The sequence below is a fragment of the Scylla paramamosain genome, chromosome 17 (assembly GCF_035594125.1).
Source record: "Scylla paramamosain isolate STU-SP2022 chromosome 17, ASM3559412v1, whole genome shotgun sequence".
Classification (NCBI taxonomy): Eukaryota; Metazoa; Arthropoda; class Malacostraca; order Decapoda; family Portunidae; genus Scylla; species Scylla paramamosain.
The window spans coordinates 7,083,635-7,105,000 of NC_087167.1; the positions used below are offsets into that span (position 1 = coordinate 7,083,635).

The 21,366-nt window shown below is 42.2% G+C and overlaps 1 long non-coding RNA gene across 2 annotated transcripts in view; it reads left to right on the plus strand.

Moving 5' to 3' along the window:
* The window catches only part of LOC135108399 (uncharacterized), a 329,608-nt gene that overhangs the window by 141,170 nt on the left and 167,072 nt on the right, over positions 1-21,366 (plus strand). For both annotated transcript variants that reach the window (XR_010272248.1, XR_010272246.1), the window contains 2 exons: positions 7,027-7,153; positions 21,057-21,349. This is a non-coding gene — a long non-coding RNA (uncharacterized LOC135108399). The remainder of the gene's footprint in view (positions 1-7,026; positions 7,154-21,056; positions 21,350-21,366) is intronic.

Sequence of the window (21,366 nt, forward strand, 5' to 3'; positions counted from 1 at the left end):
TCTCTCTCTCTCTCTCTCTCTCTCTCTCTCTCTCTCTCTTGGGGACGTGATATGCATTGTATCAGGAATTTACGAGGAATTTTCACTCCTTGCGTCCCTTGATCTTCATTCTCTTTTCCTTACGTATTCCTCTCTCTCTCTCTCTCTCTCTCTCTCTCTCTCTCTCTCTCTCTCTCTCTCTCTCTCTCTCTCTCTCTCTCTCTCTCTCTCTCTCTCTCTCTCTCACCCCCTTCTTTCTTTTCTCTTCCACACTTTTCCCTTCCACCACACTCAAGACTCGTCCTCCACCTCTCCTGGGAACATCACCCTCTTTCCCTTCCTTCCTTCCTTCCTCTTCCTCGTCCTTCCTCCTCTTTCACTCCTCCCTTCCTTCCTTCCTTCCTTCCTTCCTTCCTTCCTTCCTCCTCATCATTATCTTCGTGCGAGGCTGTGAGGGAAGCGGAAAAAATACATCGTTACTGTTACTAATGACGTGTTTCAGAATCAGTGTGGATTGTGGACTGAGCTGAGTAATAACAATGGCTGGGAATGGTGCAACACTCGCTCATAGGTATCGCCGCTACCACCACCACCACCACCACCACCACCAGCACTCTCTTTCTCTATTACTCTACAGTAGGACAAAGGCTTCTCCTCTTACTCCTACTACTACTACTACTACTACTACTACTACTACTACTACTCAAGATCTACGTACATATCTATCCAGAGTGTTTCCAGTTTCCAGATCTCATTCATTCGTGTCTCTGTCTATGTCCTGTTTGTCTATTTCAGGTTGGCCAAAGATATGATACTCTATTCTTTTTCTTCATCTTGTCTCATGTCCGCCCTGTTTTCTTAAACCGTCTCCTTTTTGTCTTTCTCGTCTCCTCTTCCACATTCACCGAGACCTCTTGCACTCGTCTTTGTCTTTCTATCTTTCTCTCCTGTACCTCTATTTCAGGTCGCTCAAAGATAACATGCTCTATTCTTTTTCTTCATCTAGTTTCATGTCCGCCTCGCTTTCCACCTTCCTAACTATCTCCGGTTTGTCTTTCTGTTGCTCTTAACCCTTTCACTGATATTGGTGCATCATTCGTTAATCACTAACCACTTTGAGACATCTTCTCTTGTTCTACAGTCACCTCCAAACACTGTACTGACTAGAATTTGCAAAATATATCTTTTTTTTATTATTTTCTTTCTTGTAGATGCTCGTAGAGATTCCATGCATTGCTTTTAGTGCTGTGGATTGTTGGATATCGCAGAGAAAGAGTTAATTAGTTCATTCAGTACTACATATATTTTTGAGGCTTTACAACATCACCTATTCTTTGTTAAAATAAAGGAAATGTTGACATAATTGCAGTGGATGAATAAGTAGAAATTAATTTTTGTCATTTGATTGTGGAAATGCAGTCGGAAAGTCGATATTATCCTCTAATGGTACGAATATCTTGAATGCAAACAAGTAGGTGCCATTCATAGTACTGCAGGAAGTAATTGTACTACATCTGTTGTATTATCTGTTCAGGTCATGACGAGTCCGCCATACTAACTTTATTTTTCTGTTGTTGTCATAAAATCCTCAACTTTAGTATGTCTTCTGACGTGTGATTTTATTTTTTTATCTCTCTACGCCACATTTGTTCTTATCTCTCTATGTTACACTGCTTTTTACTTCTCTATACCGCACTTCTTATCTCTTTACGGTACACTAATTATACTTCCTATCTCCCTCTATGTCACACTTATTTCTCAACGTCACACTTCCTTTACTTCCTATCTCTGTACATTACACTTCTCATCTCTCCATATTACACTACGGGAGAGCGAATCGTATACACCACGAGCTTGACTTATGCTATCGAGTGTACCGTTTGGGATCAGTCTGACGTGCCGCTTCTTGATACTGTTTGGAGAGCCTCAAGAATTACCTGACTCATCGAGGTTGCCGAGATAGCGGTGGCCACGAAGCTCCTGGGATTAAGAGTTGTCCCTGAGATGCGGCCATGGGGCAGGACCGCGGAGACCCAAAGGAAACATCTCTTTAATATGTCCTAATTACAGAACAACGGAAATAACTAACTCCACTGGGGGACTTGAGTGGTTTCTTGAGATCCTCGCTTATCCAGCACGAATTTCCCTCAATGCTTAGTCTTCCAGTAGAATTCTGATAAACTTAGTGAATATAGCAGAAGGTTTATTATAAGACTATCAGCGTGCGGGAAGTTAACAGACTCCAAACATGACTTTATCTCCTGTCTGTTGATGTCCTTTACTCGCTCAGATTTTGCATTCCCTGCCACGATAGGTCTAGGGACACACGTAGTATTTTTCACTGTTAAACTGTAAAGACTGGCACTGAACCTAACAGAGGGGTCATAATTAGAGTATCAAAAGACTTAATATTGCGGGAAAACGCCAAGCTCAGTGGAAGCGAGGGCGGCAGATTCATTGGCTATTGATCCTGGCTATACAAAAATGACCTCCACGCTATTAAGCCAATCAGCCCAAATAACCTGTACTCGAAACTACTCAATGGGAAAAAACACTCATTGCTGCGGCTGGCAATAACCTTCAGTCCGTCGACCAGCAAGGTTCATCCACTCCCTGTTTACTGAAAGGCAAAGAAGTGTAATGAGGAGACAGCGAACAGCAGGTTATTCTTCGGCCAATCTTCAGCCTGCAGTGTCTGAGCTCATAAACATCACGGAGAATCGAACCAATAATATGAAGAAATTCAGGCATTCTTCCCAAAGGTGGAGATGATCATGCATACAGATATTCATACGTACATGCATACATCACACGCGTGGGGCAGTGACGGCCGAACATACATCAGCTGATTTATACCTCCCAGTTATGTCACTCTCTCAGGATGGTGTATGATAACTGGATCTTTCATACTAGCAACACCTGGACGTGGAATAAGAAAACGAAGACTAGAAACAGAATATTTAAAGAAGGGGTAAAGGAGCAAAGAAACAAAAAACGGGGCTTTGATGAGAGAAAGGACAGCGAGAAACAAAGTAAAATCAGACCTTAGAGGGAAAACAAAAAAATAACCACTACCTTTGACATTAGCGAGACATGAACTAAGAATGAGAGCATTGTATTAAGAAACGATGAGAGGAAGCACAAAAAAAAAAAAGAAGACCTTTCGGAAAAGAACATAAGAAAATAAGAAAATAAGGGAAGCTGCAAGAAGCCATCACACCTACACGTGACAGTCCCTGCATGAAACATACCTGCTTATTTCCACCTATCATCCCCATCCATAAATTTGTCTAATCTTCTTTTAAAGCTCCCCAATGACTCGCCACTAACAACCTGATTACTGAGTTCGTTCCATTCATCAACCACTCTATCTGAGAACCAATTCCTCCCTGTCTCTTTCTTGAACCTTTTTTTTTTTTTTCAAGCTTGAACCCGTTATTTTTTGTTCTATTCTGATTGCTGATCCTGAAAATTTTGCTTACGTCCCCCTAGTTATAACCCTTATACCACTTAAAGACCTCTATCAGGACCCCTCTTAACCATAATAATAACTACCACTTTGACATTAACGAGACATAAATGACGACGAAAATATTAGAAGAAAAAAAAGGTGGAGTAAAACGAAGGTTATGACGAAATGAAACACAAACAAATACCTAAACAAAACAAGACCTTAGAGAACAACATAACAGTACAAACCCCGATAGAAGTAGGACCTGGACACAACATGAGACCAAATAAACGTACAACCCAAACAGTGAAAATGAATAATATCCGCGAGGCGTCTGTGGTGTGAGCAGGACGGATAGCGTGGGGTAATAAAAGTCTATATATGGAAACTTTGCAGCGTCCAGAAAGGGGGAGGGGATGAGTTGTGGTGATGGCAGAGTGCGGTGGCCTGGTGTGGCGGAGTGAGCTGATGAGGACGAGTGGGAGCGAGGTGACAGGAAGGATATAGAAAAATAGGAGGGATGCTGCTAGTATAAAAGGACGCTCACGAAACCCTTGAAAAATTGTGGGAATTGGAGTGTTTGAGCGTGAGCGTGAGAGAGAGAGAGAGAGAGAGAGAGAGAGAGAGAGAGAGAGAGAGAGAGAGAGAGAGAGAGAACAAAGATAAACTGTATGAACGCGAATAAGTGGAGAGTGTTCTGTTATGACCACCAATACAAAAAAAAAAATAAATAAATTCAGGAAACAGAGTAAAATGAAATTATATACTGAAAATGTGGGAAGAAATATGAACTTAATGATTTGTGTGATCTATTCTTTTTTTAGTGGATCAAATTTCACTGCACATAGCTTTGCCCACACGCTCAATGACTGGCTTAGTGCTTATCACCTAACGAGTCCAATTCACGCAAGTTGGAATGGTGGAAGTGGAAAGCAAGAAACTGATGACACTGAAATATTTGGTAAAGAAATCGCATTGGAAAAGAACGAACTATCAGGGGATTGTTGACAGAGTGACATTCGGCAATCCTAAGAGCGAAATTATAAAGACGCTAATGGGGATGAGCAGTGGACAGCGAGAAAGAGAGTAAAAACAGACCTTTACAAGAAATAATAACTACCAACTTTGACATTAGCGAGAACTAAAATAAAAGCGAAAGTATTAAAAGAAAAAAAAGAAAAAAACAGAAAAAAAAGGAAAAAGAAAAGAAAAAAAAACCTAAGCAAAACAAGACCTTTCGGAACACCACAGCAGTACAAGCTTTGATCGTGGGAGAGGACAGGGTATGGATCAGGTGGGCAGGTCAAGTGGGTGGAGCTTAAGGTTAATTTTGAGGAAGTTTAACCCTTTTCCTTGAGTTTTAATAAATTTATCTAGAAAGTTGTAGTATGTTTTCCCAAGACATCACTGACAGGAAAGGAGTGATGGACTAATTAAAATCCCTAAGTACCTGCAGTTTTATATATCTAAAGCCGAATAGAGTGCCCCAATAAACAGGTATCATTATGTCATTGGCAGCTAAAGGGTCAACCAATCACAGCAGAACAGCAGCCTTCGTCAGGTAAAAGGTAACACACGTCGTTACTGAATATATGGACCAACAGTGGCACAGGATTTACTGCAGGTGACTGTACGTGCCGTTACTTGTACTGAATTATCTGATAAGTGCAGTAACTGATAATGGTGCAGAAGGTGGGCTGACTGTCTCACACTTCACCTCAGCTTCAGTCCAGTCTTTATACAACGATATATTGCATCTTGCGTGAGGCGTGGAGGAGGTTAAGAGCAAGGGCGTGGAAGGAGCGGAAGTGAAGAGTGAGGACTTCAAGGGCTGGATGGCGTGAAGCATGTGAAAGGGCCTGGACAGCTTGAGAGCCAGCAGTGACAGACTCAGGAGGAGGTATTGTCATGTTTGTATTTACTCCTCGCAAGTTCCAGCCGAGACAAATCTATCTTGCAGGCGGAGTTTGGTATGTTGGCTGCCATGCGTGTGCCAGTCACCGAACAACTTCCTGGTGAGTCTCAGCCTTAAACACGCGGCTCAGTTCTGGTTATGATTCATGTGAAGGACGGAAAGGTACTTGAAAGGGAAGGAAGGTGACGAAGGACTGATGACTTGTAGGAAAATGCGGAAAGGAAAGAGGCAAGCCCTGCCCTCAACCCCTGACCAGGTCTTTGTTTTCATGGCTGGACGATAACGAGCCACGAAACATCCCAAATACAAAAGAAAGGCTTGGTTTTTTGTTTCTTAGTTCAGAGTACAGAATAATACGAAGAAAGGTTCACGTGTCGTATTTTCTAGTTTCTTAGCCTAGAGGATAGAATAATACTTAGGAACACTATAAGCATGATCAAAATCTTCAATAAACTTAGGATTTTTAAAACTAAATCATTACAAAACATAGCTCAGTAACAATTATGTGAACAGTATTTATTCATTAATCTCTTCTTTTATCTTAGAGTTGCTGCTTTCTCTCTTTCATCAACCCATCTTTTTATCTTCTTTCTGTCTCTCTTCTTCCAACCTCCATCATATCTTACCTATTTACTTTTCCTCACTAATGCTCCTCCTCACTTTCTATATCTCCATTCCTACTCCTCTCATTCACTCCTCTCTCTCCTGCTATTCCTGCCAGCCTCCGCTACCCGACCACCGTGACGGGGAGCAACAATGACGCATTCAAGGAACCAAAGACTCGTAGCATGGGCGTCGGCAGGTTATTTTCCTAGCGCTGTCTTACTTTTAACTCGTGGCGTCACTCTTGGGAATAACCTGCCAGCGTGGACAGTGCGTGCAGCAGCCAGGAAAATATTCATCAAAGGCAAAAGGTAGATATGAAAGAAAATAACCGGAAGATTATTAAGTTAAAGCCTTTGACTGCCGTAGACTTTCTTCAAGCTCGGTAAAATGGTCTGTGCAAGTTTAGAGCATAATATCGAGACAACACTGGCAATTAAAGGAGTGATTAAATAGTTGGAGCCTTTTTGCATCGTTACCTATATTTTTTGGTTATTAAAACAATCTAGAGTTGCTGTAATGATGCAAAAATGGAATGATTAAGTAGTTGAAACTTTTCAGTGTCTCTTGTTACATTTTCAGTCAGTAAAGTATTCCAGATTACCGAAATGAAGTAACAAAAAAGGATTGATGTAGTAGGTAAAACTTTTCAGTGCCTCTAGTTACATGTTCGGTCTATAAAGTAATCCAGGCTATTGTAGTGAAGTTAAGAGTGACTGAGTAGCTAAGACTTTTCAGTGTCTGTAGTTACATTGTTGGTCAGTGAAGCAGTGCAGGGTTACTGCAATGAAGAAACAAGTGTTATACTGCCATATAACATTTAGAGGCAAGACAAGAACATAAGAAAAAAAAATAGGGCAAGCTGTAAGGAGACAGTAGGCCTACACATATCATGCATTAAACATACCAACCTGTATCCAAACACCATTCTTATTCATAAATTGATCTATTCCTACGTATTTTAAAACCTCGTATTCACTCGACACTGACAACCTGATTACTGAGTCTGCTCCAATACAAAAACTCTCTTTAATTCTTGATATGTTGTGAATATCTCCACGATTCTTGTTGTTTTCAGGTGACGCGCCGTGGTGTGGCGGTGTGCAGGAGGAACAGCTGAGAGGAGTCGTCTTACGTTTATGTCCTGTCCCCATATGAGTACTAAAGACACTCGTGATGAACAGCGCAGCACTCCACTCAAACAGGTAACTCCTTGTGAAACCCTCCAGGCTGTGTGTCCATCTCACCCTCGTGCTCATCATCTATTTTTACCATTTTCTTTATCTTCCTGCTCTTCTTTTTGTCCTCCTCCTCGTCCTCCTCCTCCTCCTTGTCCTCCTCCTCCTCCTCCTCCTCCTCCTCCTCCTCCTCCTCCTCCTCCTCCTCCTCCTGCTCTGAGGGCCTATTATCCGACACACGGGGGAAAAGCTTTCTTCCGGCAGTGTCCTGTGTCACGTAACAGAGAGAGAGAGAGAGAGAGAGAGAGAGAGAGAGAGAGAGAGAGAGAGAGAGAGAGAGAGAGAGAGAGAGAGATGTCCCCTTTTGTGTAGGTGAGGGAAGTAGACAATAGATCGTGAAGGGAGTGAGGAAGGATGGAGGGAGCCTCTTTTCTCGTCCTCCTTGGTATTCCTCCTCTTCCTCCTCTTTTTCCTCCTTGTCCTCCTCTATTTTTCGTAATACAGAGTAAAGAGGCAGAGGTAAAGAGGATTTTTGTCAGGAGATTAAAGAGTAAATGTATAAATGTGCTCCTCTGGCTTCCCTTCCGACCCCCCTCCCTCCCTCCCTCCGCTCCCGGACGGCCGCTGCTCCTCACCTTGTAGGTATGTACTGCCTCACGTCCCTCCTCCCTTCCTCCCCGCGCCTCCCAAGCCTCTCCTTTGTTTTGTCCCTCGTGCTGCCGCCCTCCTTGAAGCCGCGGCCAGGCGGGGAGAGGAGGCAGTGGGGAGGCAGGCTGTCACGCCCATCGGCTGGCGGCGTGTCAGGGCCCAGCGGCTTAAGGAAGGCTGGGAGAGGCTGCGGCAGGTGTTAGGCAGCCTTGTGGTGCAGGCAGGGCCACCATCTCCAGGCACGGTACAGCTGCAGTGCCGGGGAGCGTCGCGCCATGCAAGACGTGCAGCAGCTGCCCGGGGGAAGGACACTGGCACGGCGGCTGGGTGACACTGTTCCTCTTCGCTTCTTCACAACTTTTACTTCATCAGTCGGTGGCGGTGAGGCGTGCAAGGCGGGGCGTGGCGGCGGGAATACTACGAGGCGAGGCCCGTGCCCAGCCTGCAGGCCTGCCACGCGAGAGTAGCAGCACGTCGGATGGGGCCTCCCGCGAGGAGGAGACGGAATACACAACGCGGTGCTCTTGTGTGTGTGTGTGTGTGTGTGTGTGTGTGTGTGTGTGTGTGTGTGTGTGTGTGTGTGTGTGTGTGTGTGTCAGAAGGAAGCTCTCGGGCTGGGACGTGATAAGGGGATATCAGGGAGCCTCAGAAAAAGGGAATGGAAGGAAAGAGGTTTTGGAGTTTTATGTAAAGTCAAGAAAATCACAACTTCTTTGACTAGTGCGCTAAGCTGGCAGGCGTGGGAGCGCGGCGGTCAAGCAGGCAGTCAGACAGACAGACAGGCAGTCAAGCAGGCAGGCAGCAGGCAGGCAAGCGGGCAGGCAGACAGACGGGCAGTACGTTGGGCTCACGAGGCCTGGGGGACGCGGCAGGCACAGAGGGGCGGCAGAGGCAGGCGAGAAACACAGGGCCTGGCAATACAGTAGGACACCACCTCACCCACCCACACACACACACACACACACACACACACACCAGTGAACCGAGTGCAATACCATGGGGGCGGGGCGTTCTGTGGGGAGGGTTGGGGGAGAGGGGGAAATGTGTGCTCTCTCTCTCTCTTCCCACTGCCGCCCACGCATCCTTTCTTTACGCACCGCCACTCCCACGCCCGCACTCCCCCCTCCTTCAGTTCTCTCCTCTTCCCTCCTCGCCGCCATGCTCTCTCCAAGCACCACCACGCTCATTCACTCCCACGCACACTTCCTACCTATACACGTTCACTCATTTTCACTCTCACTCTCTGACTCTTTCCTCTCGCTCACTTTATTTATTTTTGTCGTTCATTTCAATTATCTTGTCATTGTATTCATTCATTCCCTACACTCATTCATTTATTTACTCGGTGCATTCATTTACTCTCGTTCATCCACTCCACTGACTCACGCACCCATTTTTTTTTTTTCACTGTTCGTTTCATCCATTCACTTTCATTCATTTTTACTCGCTTATTCACTGGCACACTCACTCACTCACTTTCTCACTCACTCACTCACTCACTCGTTTGTCGGTCAGCTGATGCAGGGTGACGTCAGCACGAGTTGCCCAGTCGTAAATATTCTAAAGTTTAATTACAAATGTCAGACGAGAGAGAGAGAGAGAGAGAGAGAGAGAGAGAGAGAGAGAGAGAGAGAGAGAGAGAGAGAGAGAGAGAGAGAGTTTGATCTTTAATTTCCCGAAGGTACACTATATTTCTATTCTACCTTGTAATTACCTCTCTCTCTCTCTCTCTCTCTCTCTCTCTCTCTCTCTCTCTCTCTCTCTCTCTCTCTCTCTCTCTCTCTCTCTCATCCACTCATCCGATACCGATTAACAACGGTACCGGAACAGTCTCTCTCTCTCTCTCTCTCTCTCTCTCTCTCTCTCTCTCTCTCTCTCTCTCTCTCTCTCTCTCTCTCTCTCTCTCTCTCTCCTCTTCTCTTCTCTCTCCCTCCGCTACTTTTATCCATTCTTTCTTTTCCTCCTCCTTCTCCTCCTCCTCCTCCTCCTCCTCCTCCTCCTCCTCCTCCTCCTCCTCCTCCTCCTCCTCCTCGTCTTTTTCAGAACGGTGTTGGGAGTTGAAATATTATCATGTTTGTTCTTGTTATTCCTTTCTTTAGTGTTGTTTATATTGTTATTCTCCATCATCCTTTGTTTCTCCCGTTATTGCAAGTATCAGTAATAGTGGTTATGGTAGTTTCGTTGGCTAAGGTTGTGGTAGTAGTAGTAGTAGTAGTAGTAGTAGTAGTAGTAGTAGTAGTAGTAGTTGTAGTAGTAATAATAATAGTAGTGGTGGTAGTGATGGTAGTGGTGGTGGTAGTAGTAGTAGTAGTAGTAGTAGTAGTAGTAGTAGAAGTAGTAGTAGTAGTAGTAGTAGTAGTAGTAGTAGTAGTAGTAGTAGTAGTAGTGAACTAGGATTAACAACAACAACAACAACAACAACGACAACAACAACAGCAGCAGCAGCAGCAACAAAAACGACAACAACAACAACAAAAACATCAAAAACAAATAACAACAACAACAACAACAACAATAAAAACGACAACAACAACAAAAACATCAAACAAACAAACAAATAACAACAAAAACAACAGCAAGCATAACTACTTTTTTCTCTCTGCACCTCATAATTACCAGCCTCGTGTCGGCGTGTCGGGACCTGCGCTCATAAACATGCTTTACAAAAAATTATAACATGATGCATTGGGACTGAATATGAATAATAACAACAATAATATCTACCGGCGCATCCCATTCATTTGTCATTGACGCACGTAGCACACACACACACACACACACACACACACACACACACACACACACACACACACACACACACACACTACACACACTACTACTACTACTACTACTACTACTACTACTACTACTACTACTACTACTACTACTACCACCACCACCACCACCACCACTACCACCGCCACCACCACCACCAAGTCACTCACATACACCAGTCACCAGCAGTAGAGAAGTGAAAAAAAGAGCAACACCTCCTCTTCTTCTACCTCCTCCTCCTCCTCCTCCTCCTCCTCCTCCTCCTCCCCCCTACTAAATTAAGGCCCGAGTTTTGTTTATTAAAAAAATACTTGTGACATATTTTTGTTGTTGACGGAACAGGAAGGTTGTGTGTGTGTGTGTGTGTGTGTGTGTGTGTGTGTATGTGTGTGTATGTGTGTGTGTATGTGTGTATGAAGTGCTCTCTCTCTCTCTCTCTCTCTCTCTCTCTCTCTCTCTCTCTCTCTCTCTCTCTCTCTCTCTCTCTCTCTCTCTCTCTCTCTCCAGTCATCCATTTATTCGTTACTTTTCTTTCTCTATACGTGTTACTTTATCAGTCTGTCTTTTACCAGAGAGAGAGAGAGAGAGAGAGAGAGAGAGAGAGAGAGAGAGAGAGAGAGATGAAATATTTTGAAGGAGGATAGAGGGGAAACAAGCACGAGAGAGAGAGAGAGAGAGAGAGAGAGAGAGAGAGAGAGAGAGAGAGAGAGAGAGAGAGAGAGAGAGTTTCCAAAAATATTAGTGTAGGCGTCACAGAGAGAGATGGAGGTGGAAATCTCTTGGGAGGGAGGGAGAGAAGGAGGGAAAGAGAACGAGAGGAAGAGAAGGAGGAGGAGGAGGAGGAGGAGGAAGGGAAAAAGTAGAGAGAGGCAGAGAGAAAAGAATAAAGTGAGAAACACATGAAGCTTAAGAAAACAGTTTGCACATGAAAATTTATAGAAAAAAGTAAGAGAGAGAGAGAGAGAGAGAGAGAGAGAGAGAGAGAGAGAGAGAGAGAGAGAGAGAGAGAGAGAGAGGAAAGGGGAGGTTGAGTGAGAGGGAATGGAAGTGAAGGGAGGGAAGAGGAAAGAGGTAGGTTGGTAGCTAGGGAGGGAGGAAGGGAAGGAGAGCTAGAGGGGAGGGCTGGAGGGAAGAGGAAGGGAGATATCTTGTGTAGGAGAGACAGGAATCCAATAAAGGAGTGTGTTCGTTCGTGCGACACCGTCGAGGCTCGTGCGACATGAATTATCCCCCGCCGCGAGTCATAGACACTCCGAGTTTATACCTGCACACGATAATACACCTTTATGTTGGTGGTGGTAGCAGGGGTGTCATTCCCTGCCTTACACTCGTCTTTATTGAGAGAAGTGAGTGATGGTTCTCTGTATCTCCTTCCCAACACACCTTTATATTAGTGGTAGTAGCAGTGGTGCCATATTCTGGTCGTACTCTCGTCTTTCCTTGGGAGAAATGAGTGATAAGTCCTCTGTATTTTCTTTTATTAGTATCAGTATTACCATTCCTACCTGAGAGAATTAATTGACAGCAGCTTTTGTAATACTAGTGTAAGTTTTGTCATCTCCCAGTCTTACTCTCCTCTTTACTTGAGAGCAGTAGGTGATAGGTCCTCTGTGTTTCTTTGTTTTACTCATCTGTGTGTTAGTATCAATATTTCCATCGCCTAGTCTTATGTGAGAGACAGAAGCTTTGTATTGTTACCATACGTATTGTCATTTCCTAGTCTTGCTCTCTTCCTTACCTGAGAAAAGTGATTGATATTACCTCTTTCTTACCACACCCTTATGTTAGCAGTATTCTTGCCATTCCTCAGCCTTACACTCGTTCTTACCTGACAGAATTCATTCATTGCACCACTGTATTATTGGCGTGAGTATTACCGTTTCCCAGCCTTACACTCCTTGCCTGACAGAAGTGACTGATAGCTCCTCTGTATTTTCAGTTTTTACTCACCTCTACGTCAGCAGTGCCAGCAGCGGTGCCATTCCCCAACCCTACATTTGCCCGTACCTCTGAAAATTGATTGGCAGCACCTGTATATTCCTTTTTTAACTCGTATATGTATTAGTGTTAGCATTATTATTATCAGTATTATCAGTCTTAATTACCTTTGCTATTTGGTACAGTTTTCCTTATTCACTAATCTTTCTGAGACATCTTTACTTGTTCCATGGCCACCTCGTATGCTTAAACTGGGTAGAAATTGAAAAATCTGTTCTTTTTAACCCCTTCTGTCTTGTAGATGCTTATAAAGATCTAATGCATTACTTCCGGTGCTGTTATTTGTTTCGTATCGCAGTGACAGGGGTTAGTGACAGCTACCTTGTGTTCTTAGCGTAGGTTTTATCATTTCTCAGTCTTACTCTCTTCTTTATCTGAGAGAACTGAGTGATGGCTTTGTCTTTCCTTCTTTTATTTATGTGTATGTTAGTTCCCCACCAAACTCCTTTATTTTTTTCGGTTTTCTTTTTCCTTTCATGTCTCATCTCCCTTCTTTTTTCTCCCTTCATTCTTTTCCTTCCCATCAAACTAACTCTTTTCTTCCCTTTCCTTTCCCATTTTAATCTCCCTTCCCTCTCCCTTCATCATTTTCCTTCCTTTTCCAGCTCTCTCCCTTCCCCATCTTTGTCTCCCTTCTTTTCTCCCTTTCCCTCCTCCCTCTCCTCCCCTCACCTGTGCCATCTTAAGGTAAATCCAGTGGCAACTATATAGTATCAGTGTTACCATTTTCGAGTCTTACGCTCTTCCTTACCTAAGAGTACTGAGTGATAGCACTTCTTTACTTTTTTTAACTCTTTATATTATTATTGGTATCAGCGTCACCGTTTCCCATTCTTACACTGTTCCTTACCTGAAAAGTTGAAGTGAGAGCTCCTCTGAATTTTTCTTATTTTTACTTTTTTTTTTACTTACCTTAGCATCATTATTGTTATTTCCCAGTCTTACATTATTACTTAACGAAAAAATGAAGTAAATTCTCATTCATACTTTTTTCTTGGTCGCACTTTCTCTGCTTCATTTCTTTAATTTACACTCAAATGAGAATGAAAGATATACACAACGTACTTGAATTAAAAAAAAAAAGTGTTATGATAAAATCAATGATTTGAAGTTCTTTTAAACAGTATTTCATTTTTTCTCTTCTTTATATTTATTTTTTTGCTCTTTTGTTTTCCAAGTTATTTTTCGTGCGATTCCATTGAAGTAATAATGAATTATTGTCACCATTGTTCTTCTTTCTTGCTTCTTTTTATTTCTTTTTTTTCTCGTTTTCTTTTGTTTTGTCAATCCAAACAGAACACTGATATTTACAGTGTCACTTTTTTTTTCTTATTACGTAAAACTGCTGTGTAAAAAGTGCCACGTTTTTGTTGCTTTCGTTGTTATTTATGTTGTCGTTGTTGTTGCTGTTGTTACTTTTGTTGTTTCTATTGTTATTGTTGTTGTTGTTGTTGTTGTTGTTATGTTGTTATGTGTTTTGTGCTTTGTATTTGTTTAGTCGTTGTTTGTGTTTTTGTTTTTATCGTCTTCCTCGTCGTCGGTGGTGTTATTGTTGTTTTTGTCGTCGTCTTTGTCGTCATTTACATCACCCGTTGCTGACGTCATTCCTGCTGCTGCTGTTCACGCTACTTTACTGTCACCTGGCCCTGCTGCCGCCAGTGTGGGCCGTGGCATCACAGCACAGCACGGGCATCTCCCCCAGCTGGCCCAATAAATGACTGAGCCTCCACACACTGGCTCTAAAACTTGGCCCCTGCTGAGTATCCCCTGAAAATCCAGAGAAAATGAACGGAGCACATTTGTTTGGCTGGATCAGTAAGACTCCACTTGGCTAAGGATCCATTAATTGTCGCCTTGGGTTGCTTACACTTCAGATAGCGTCACGTTAACGGCGTCCCGCTAACAGAGAGAGAGAAATAGGAGAACCTCATGGATTACGGAGGAGACCAGAGACATTTTTACTATAACTAAAAGAAAAAAAAATTAACATACTAAGTCTTAGAAACGTCAGGCAGTGAACAGATGAGAGATGGACAGTTGCGCTTGTATTCTTAAATGTTTTGAACGTTTGTCACTGTTTTCAAAGGCCACGGTAATGATCAGTCCGGTTCTCATGGGTATTTTTCTCATTGGTGATACAGAAACCATGTTAAATTAGTTAAAATATCCATAGAATCATGAAAACAGGCCTGAAAACCATAGTAACTTACACTAAAGCCTGTTAAGACTTGTCAGTATAAGATTCCGGATCGTTTGAAAAATATTTACCTTGAGCGACGGAGTGACGACTTAGAAATAACAAAAAGACAGGGAAGATAGAGAACTATATGCAAAGATGGGATAAGGAGGTGTGCTGGGGTGAAGAGATGAGAGGAGAGGTTTTGCTGGAGTGGCTTGGAAGAGAGGTGAGTGGAGAGGATTGTCTTGCACTGGAATAAAATAGTTAATGAAGAAAATGAGATAGAGGAGGATATGATAAAATGCGTAATCGAGGGAAGCACTCCACAAGATAAGATAAAATGAAATCCATTGCAATTAACTATATAAACATTTTTAAGTGGGTATAATTAAGCTGTCAAGAAAGGTGCTGCGTATATATACATAAAGAGAGAGGAAATAGAACACCCTACCCAATAAAAAGATTAGAATAGAGAGAGAGAGAGAGAGAAAAAAAAGGGCGAAAGATAAGCAAAAAAGATCTCCATTTTTTTTCTTTTAATTTTAAGTGATCCGTTCATTTGTCAGTGTTTTCATAATGTTAAGATATTATGTTCATTATGAATTTACTATATTTTCTTCAATGCCTAAGAAAGAAAAGCAAGAGTAAACAGATATACAAACAGGAACACGGATAGAGAGCTGGGAGATTTAAATTCCTAGTAGTAGTAGTAGTAGTAGTAGTAGTAGTAGTGGTGGTGGTGGTGGTGGTGGTGGTAATAGCAGTAGTGTCTAGCTGTAAGTATTAATTATGAACACTTGAAAATATTAAGTGTTAAGTAAATACTCAAACAATACCTTGCATATCTCTCTCTCTCTCTCTCTCTCTCTCTCTCTCTCTCTCTCTCTCTCTCTCTCTCTCTCTCTCTCTCTCTCTCTCTCATTCCCTAAGTTACACGAAAGTCCCTTAAGACAAACATTAGTCTTAATTATGCAACAGTTAGAGCGATGAAGTGCTACACACACAGAGAGAGAGAGAGAGAGAGAGAGAGAGAGAGAGAGAGAGAGAGAGAGAGAGAGAGAGAGAGAGAGAGAGAAGCAAAGTAAAATGACAAAAAAGTCGTATAAAAGTAAACACAAAGGAAGGAAGGAAGGAAGGAAAAGGAAAGAGGGGAGAAGGGCATGGAAGAATTTATAGGAAGGTGAAAAAAATGCAGGTAGGTGGAGGCAGCAGGTGTTATCTTGGGTACCTGGGGCTGTTATATTTTCCTCCGCGCCGGGAGAGGAAAAAAGAGAAGAGGAGGAGGAGGAGGAGGAGGAGGAGGAGGTAGAGGAGGAGGAGAGAGAGGAGGAGGAACGGGGTGGTGATGGTGATGGTATTTTCTCTCTCCGTTCCGCGACACACAAAGGCGGAAATTAAATGTCTCTCTCTCTCTCTCTCTCTCTCTCTCTCTCTCTCTCTCTCTCTCTCTCTCTCTCTCTCTCTCTCTCTCTCTCGCTCTCTCTGATCATCATCGTGCCGTCGCTTCCCCGTCACCCCTCCGTCACCAGCCTATCACATCACCATCACATCGCCTTCACCTCGCCGTCACCGCACCTTCACCTCCCGTCACTCCCTTGTCATCCCCCACCCCCTCTCCCGTCACTCCCCCCACGTCACCTTCCTTCCGTCACCACCCCGTCACCACCCCGTCACCGTTCCGTCACCGCCCCGTCGCACCCTTGGTCGCCTCCCTTCATGACCTCAATTAAAAGTGAAGGACAAGTTTGCAAATGTAATCAACAACCTAATATTTTGACGGCGTGGCTCAGACTGTTTTATTGTGCGTGTGTGTGTGTGTGTGTGTGTGTGTGTGTGTGTGTGTGTGTGTGTGTGTGTGTGTGTGTGTGTTGTGGGTGGGGGGAGGAGGACGGAGCAAGACTAGACTAATAGAGGACCTTTGTATTCGAATACGTATAATATTTCTTTATATGAATACAAATCGGATACGAATACATGCGGAGATATAGAAACACTCGATTAAGAATACGTTTACATGCATTATTGAGCGACGGGCACGTGCGCACACACACACACACACACACACACACACACACAAAGCGGTGAGTGTTTTCCTTCCCAGCAGTCGTGAGTAAAAAATTTGTTCACGCAGTCGTCGGTGGAGTTGAGTTCGATATTCATTTGTTGAGTCAATAGTCTGGATCTCATTTATCAACGCTGCCAAACAGATAAGTCAATACGCCGCTATTATGAAGGAAAAGGTTACGCAGACTTGGTAATTTCGCCATGAATAGGTATACATGTTTCTCACTAATATTAGCATTCGTTTGTTTGTCTGACGAGAGCACCAGGAGGAGGAGGAGGAGGAGGAGGAGGAGGAGGAGGAGGAGGAGGAGGAGGAGGAGGAGGAGGCGGGAAGGTGGGTGTTTTAGCGGACGTTGACGGGAGACTGCTGACGAGTGTAGTGCTGATTTCAAAGCCACGCTCAACATTCACCTTGTGTTACTTTGGCTTCCTGTGCTGTGATTTCTACGCTGTGATGCCTTTAACTCACTCGCTGTTGTAGTCTTGTTTTGTGAACGTGTTTAGGCCACTAGAAGAAAAATTATTCCATGGACGCAGAGAGAGAAAGAGGTTTTTAGGTTTTGCCTTTTCACTCACCTTGTTTTTGCTTCCAATGTTGAGATTCCTACGTCGTGATGCTTTTAACTCATTCGCTATTGCAGTCTTGTATTGATAACGTTTAGACCACTAGAAGAAAAGTGATTGCATGACGCAGAGAAAGAGATAAGTGTTTAGTTTTTTCTCTTTTTCACTCACCTCAGTTTGGGTTCCAGTGGTGAGATGCTACAAGTCATGGTATCTTTAACTCATCCACTACTAAAATCTTACTGTATTAACACTCAGATCACTAGAAAAAAAAATATTGTATTGGCGCAGAGAAAGAGAGAAAAGTGCTTAGTTTTTGCTCTTTCACCTCAGTTTGAGTTCCAGTGGTGAGATGCTACCCGTCATATCTTTAACTCATTCACTACTAAAATCTTACTTTAGCACTCATATCTCTAGAAAAAAAAAAAAAAAAAGATTGTACGGACGTGGAGAGAGAGATGGTTATTTTTTTGCTTTTCCACTCACCTTGAGATTTGTATGCCATATCTTTAACTCATTCACTGCAATAGTCTTACCTTAATAACCCTTTCATTGCTATCTGACTCATGGTTCCTCAATGCCAAACCTCGGTGGGACATTTAATTTCTTCTTCGTTCACCACTGAAGACTCTACTGGCTATACATTGGAAAATCTAATCTCTTAATGCATTTCCCTTCCTTGTAGGTGTATATAAAAAGTTTATGCAGTACTTTTAATCTTGTGAATTGTTGTATATTGCTGTGAAAATATTAACGGTAAGATCACTTAAAAAAAAAAAAAGGGGGTTATTTTATATTTTCACTCACATTAGTTTGGCTTTCCTTGTTAAAATTTAGGCCTGTATTCAGAAACGCTCTGCTCTCTCACCACGGCTATTTTCCAAGGCTATAGAGATCACCAGCCGGGTTCCCAAGAGTGTTTCTCCTGTTAATAATGTTGAAATTTTGCTAATCTGTCACTACAATCATAGCAACATCATTAAAAACCCGTGTATCTTCAACTAGGGCCCTTTGAAAGCAATGAGGTGCGGCGCAGGAGCTTTTAAGAATATGGACCTTACTCTCCACGATGCCTCCCCTTCCCATTCACTGTTATAGTTTTAATTTCTAAATATGCTGACTACTATAAAGAAATCGCTTCCATGGACGTAGAGGAGAGATGAGCGCCTAGTTTTCTCCTTTTTTTTTTTTTTGCCTTTTTTTCAGGTTATTGAAATATTTAAAGTTACATACGAAAGTGAGTTTTCAGAAATGAAGATGATTATAAAGAAAAGCTGTTTGGCATCGGAAGGGTTAATTATAAAACACTATTGGCTAAAGCAGTTTTGGTATATTCTGCAAAACGGTTCAGAGAAGAAAAAAAAAAGTAAATAAATGCATAAATAAACAAATAAATAAAATAAGTAAATAAATTAGTAAAATGAAAATATGGCAAAAATTAAATAAACTAAAACAGCATCAGACAATTATGCATCCTCCACCAATCATCTCCCAGCTCTCCTCAGTCTGCGCGGAGCTCTTAATGTAAAGCCGCTTCATTAACCCATATATTAATTACTGTCTAACTCGTGGCCATGAAATTCCCAGGACTTCATCACATCATCACTCAGGGCAACTCCATAACTCCGGCCAGAAATGATGTCACAGATTTCATTTTCAATCAGGAGACACTTAATGCTTTCCTCTCCACATCATTCACGGCACGTATCGCTTCTACTCTGTTGTGAAATCCGTGATGTTACTTCTGGCTGGAGCTGTGTAATTTTTTTTCTTTCTTTTTTATCTGTTCCCGTATATTTTAATCTATAATCATCCTTTTATTTATTTGATTTTTATATTTGAGGAGTATTTTTTCACTTAAACGTTATTTAGTTTAATGGGTTCTTGTGTATTTTGGTTTGTATATGTTTGGATGATGTTTATGTAATAGTAATGATTGCTGCTGGTAGAACAAACACATTCTTCTTCTTCTTCTTCTTCTTCTTCTTCTTCTTCTTCTTCTTCTTCTTCTTCTTCTTCTTCTTATTATTATTATTATTATTATTGTTGTTGTTGTTGTTGTTGTTGTTGTTGTTGTTGTTGTTGTTGTTGTTGTTGTTGTTATTATTTTTATTATTATACTGGTGATAAAAATAATAATAATAATAACAATAATAATAATAATAATAATAATAATAATAATAAGAAGAAGAAGAAGAAGAAGAAGAAGAAAAAAAAAAAAATTATGATAATATTGATTTTGGTGTTGTTCATGTTGTTGTTATTGTTATTGACGTCGTTATTGTTATTGTCGTTGTTGTGGTTGTTGTTGTTGTTGTTGTTGTTGCTGTACCATCACCACCACCACCACCACCACCACCACCACCAAGGTCTCCTCATGCAATGGCAGGGTCGGGTCGCCGCGTCCATCACGTGATCGAAAAGTACTACGTCGTTCACCTTTGGTCCTCGTGAAAAAAAAAAAAAAGAGAGAGAGAGAAAAAAAAAAGATAAAAAAAAAGACGAGAAAAAAAAAAAAAAAAAGCGCGTGACCAAACACACTGGATTTTTGTAATGAACGATGCGGGTCACTTTTCCGTGCCGCACTAAACCATTCCGGCCATCACTCATTGCGGGCAACCACCATTCCCTTTTCCATTGACCTTCACCGCCAGCCGATAATTTTAACATGATGGTGCGTTTCGTTAATTTAAGCCTTCCCCCCTCCCTCCTTTTTTTTTTTATCAGTACTCGTTCATTTAACTTTTTTTTCTTTTTCTTTTCCTTTTTTTTTGTGTGTGTGGTTCGGTTGAGGATTCTAGGATAGCTGTGGAATTCGGACTCTTTATGTGTTGTAGGAGTCATCTTTTGATTTATTTATTTTTCTATTCAGGTTTTCTTGATTTTACCTTTTTCGCCTTCCTTTTATTTCAGTATTCGTTAATGTAACCCTTTTTTCGTTGAGCTCTTTTTTTATGCCAGATATGAGATTTAAGCTTTTTTTTTAGTGTGTGGTAGGAATCATTTTCTTTTTCTTTTTCTTAAATTCAGCCTTCGTTAGTTTAAGCTTATTCGTTTTCCCTTTTTTTTTATTCGTTGATCTTTTTTCTTTTCCTTTCCGGTTGGTTTCGTATTATGGTAGATATGAAATCAAGTTTTTTTTTTGTGTGTGTGTGTGTGGTACGAATCATCTGGTTTTTCCTTTTAATTCGGGCTCCGTTAATTTAAGCTTACTCGTTTTTCTCTTTCTTTCTTTCTTTCTTTCTTTCTTTCTTTTTTTTTTTTTTTTGGTATTCGTTGATTTAACCTCCTCTGTGGTTTGTTTCGTTGAGTTTTTAAGGTAGCTATAAAATTCAAGCTTTTTCGTGTGGTAGAATTCAGTTTATTCTTTTAATTCAGGATCCGTTAATTTAAGGATCTATTTTTTACAGACTCATTATGATTCAAACATTTTTATTTTTGGGGAAGAATTCGTTAATTTTCTCTCAGGCTAAGATTCGTTACATTCTAAGCATTTTTTTGCTGGAATTCGTTCACTTCCCTTTCTCTCTCTCTCTCTCTCTCTCTCTCTCTCTCTCTCTCTCTCTCTCTCTCTCTCTCTCTCTCTCTCTCTCTCTCTCTCTCTCTCTCTCTCTCTCTCTCTCTCTCTCTCTCTCTCTCTCTCTCTCTCTCTCTCTCTCTCTCCGCCTTTAAAACTCACAAATCCATCCTTTCCCCCGGCAGCTCCTGATCCTGACGGCAGACACACGTGGAGAGGCCAGCACCACTACCACCACCAGCAGCAGCAGCAGGAGAAGGAGGAGAAGGAGGAGGAGGAGGAGGAGTGATCGAATCGAAGGGAAGCAGCAAGTCGTTACGTCACAGGGCGATGGACTGAATCCCCCTGAGCCCCTAATGTGAATGTGACCAGCTCTCCACCACTACCACCACCACCACCACCACCACCACCACCACCACCACCTCCACCACTGTTAGTTACATCGACCCCGAGCCCTCACCAACCACCTGAGAGAAAGGTAAATGACACTTTCCA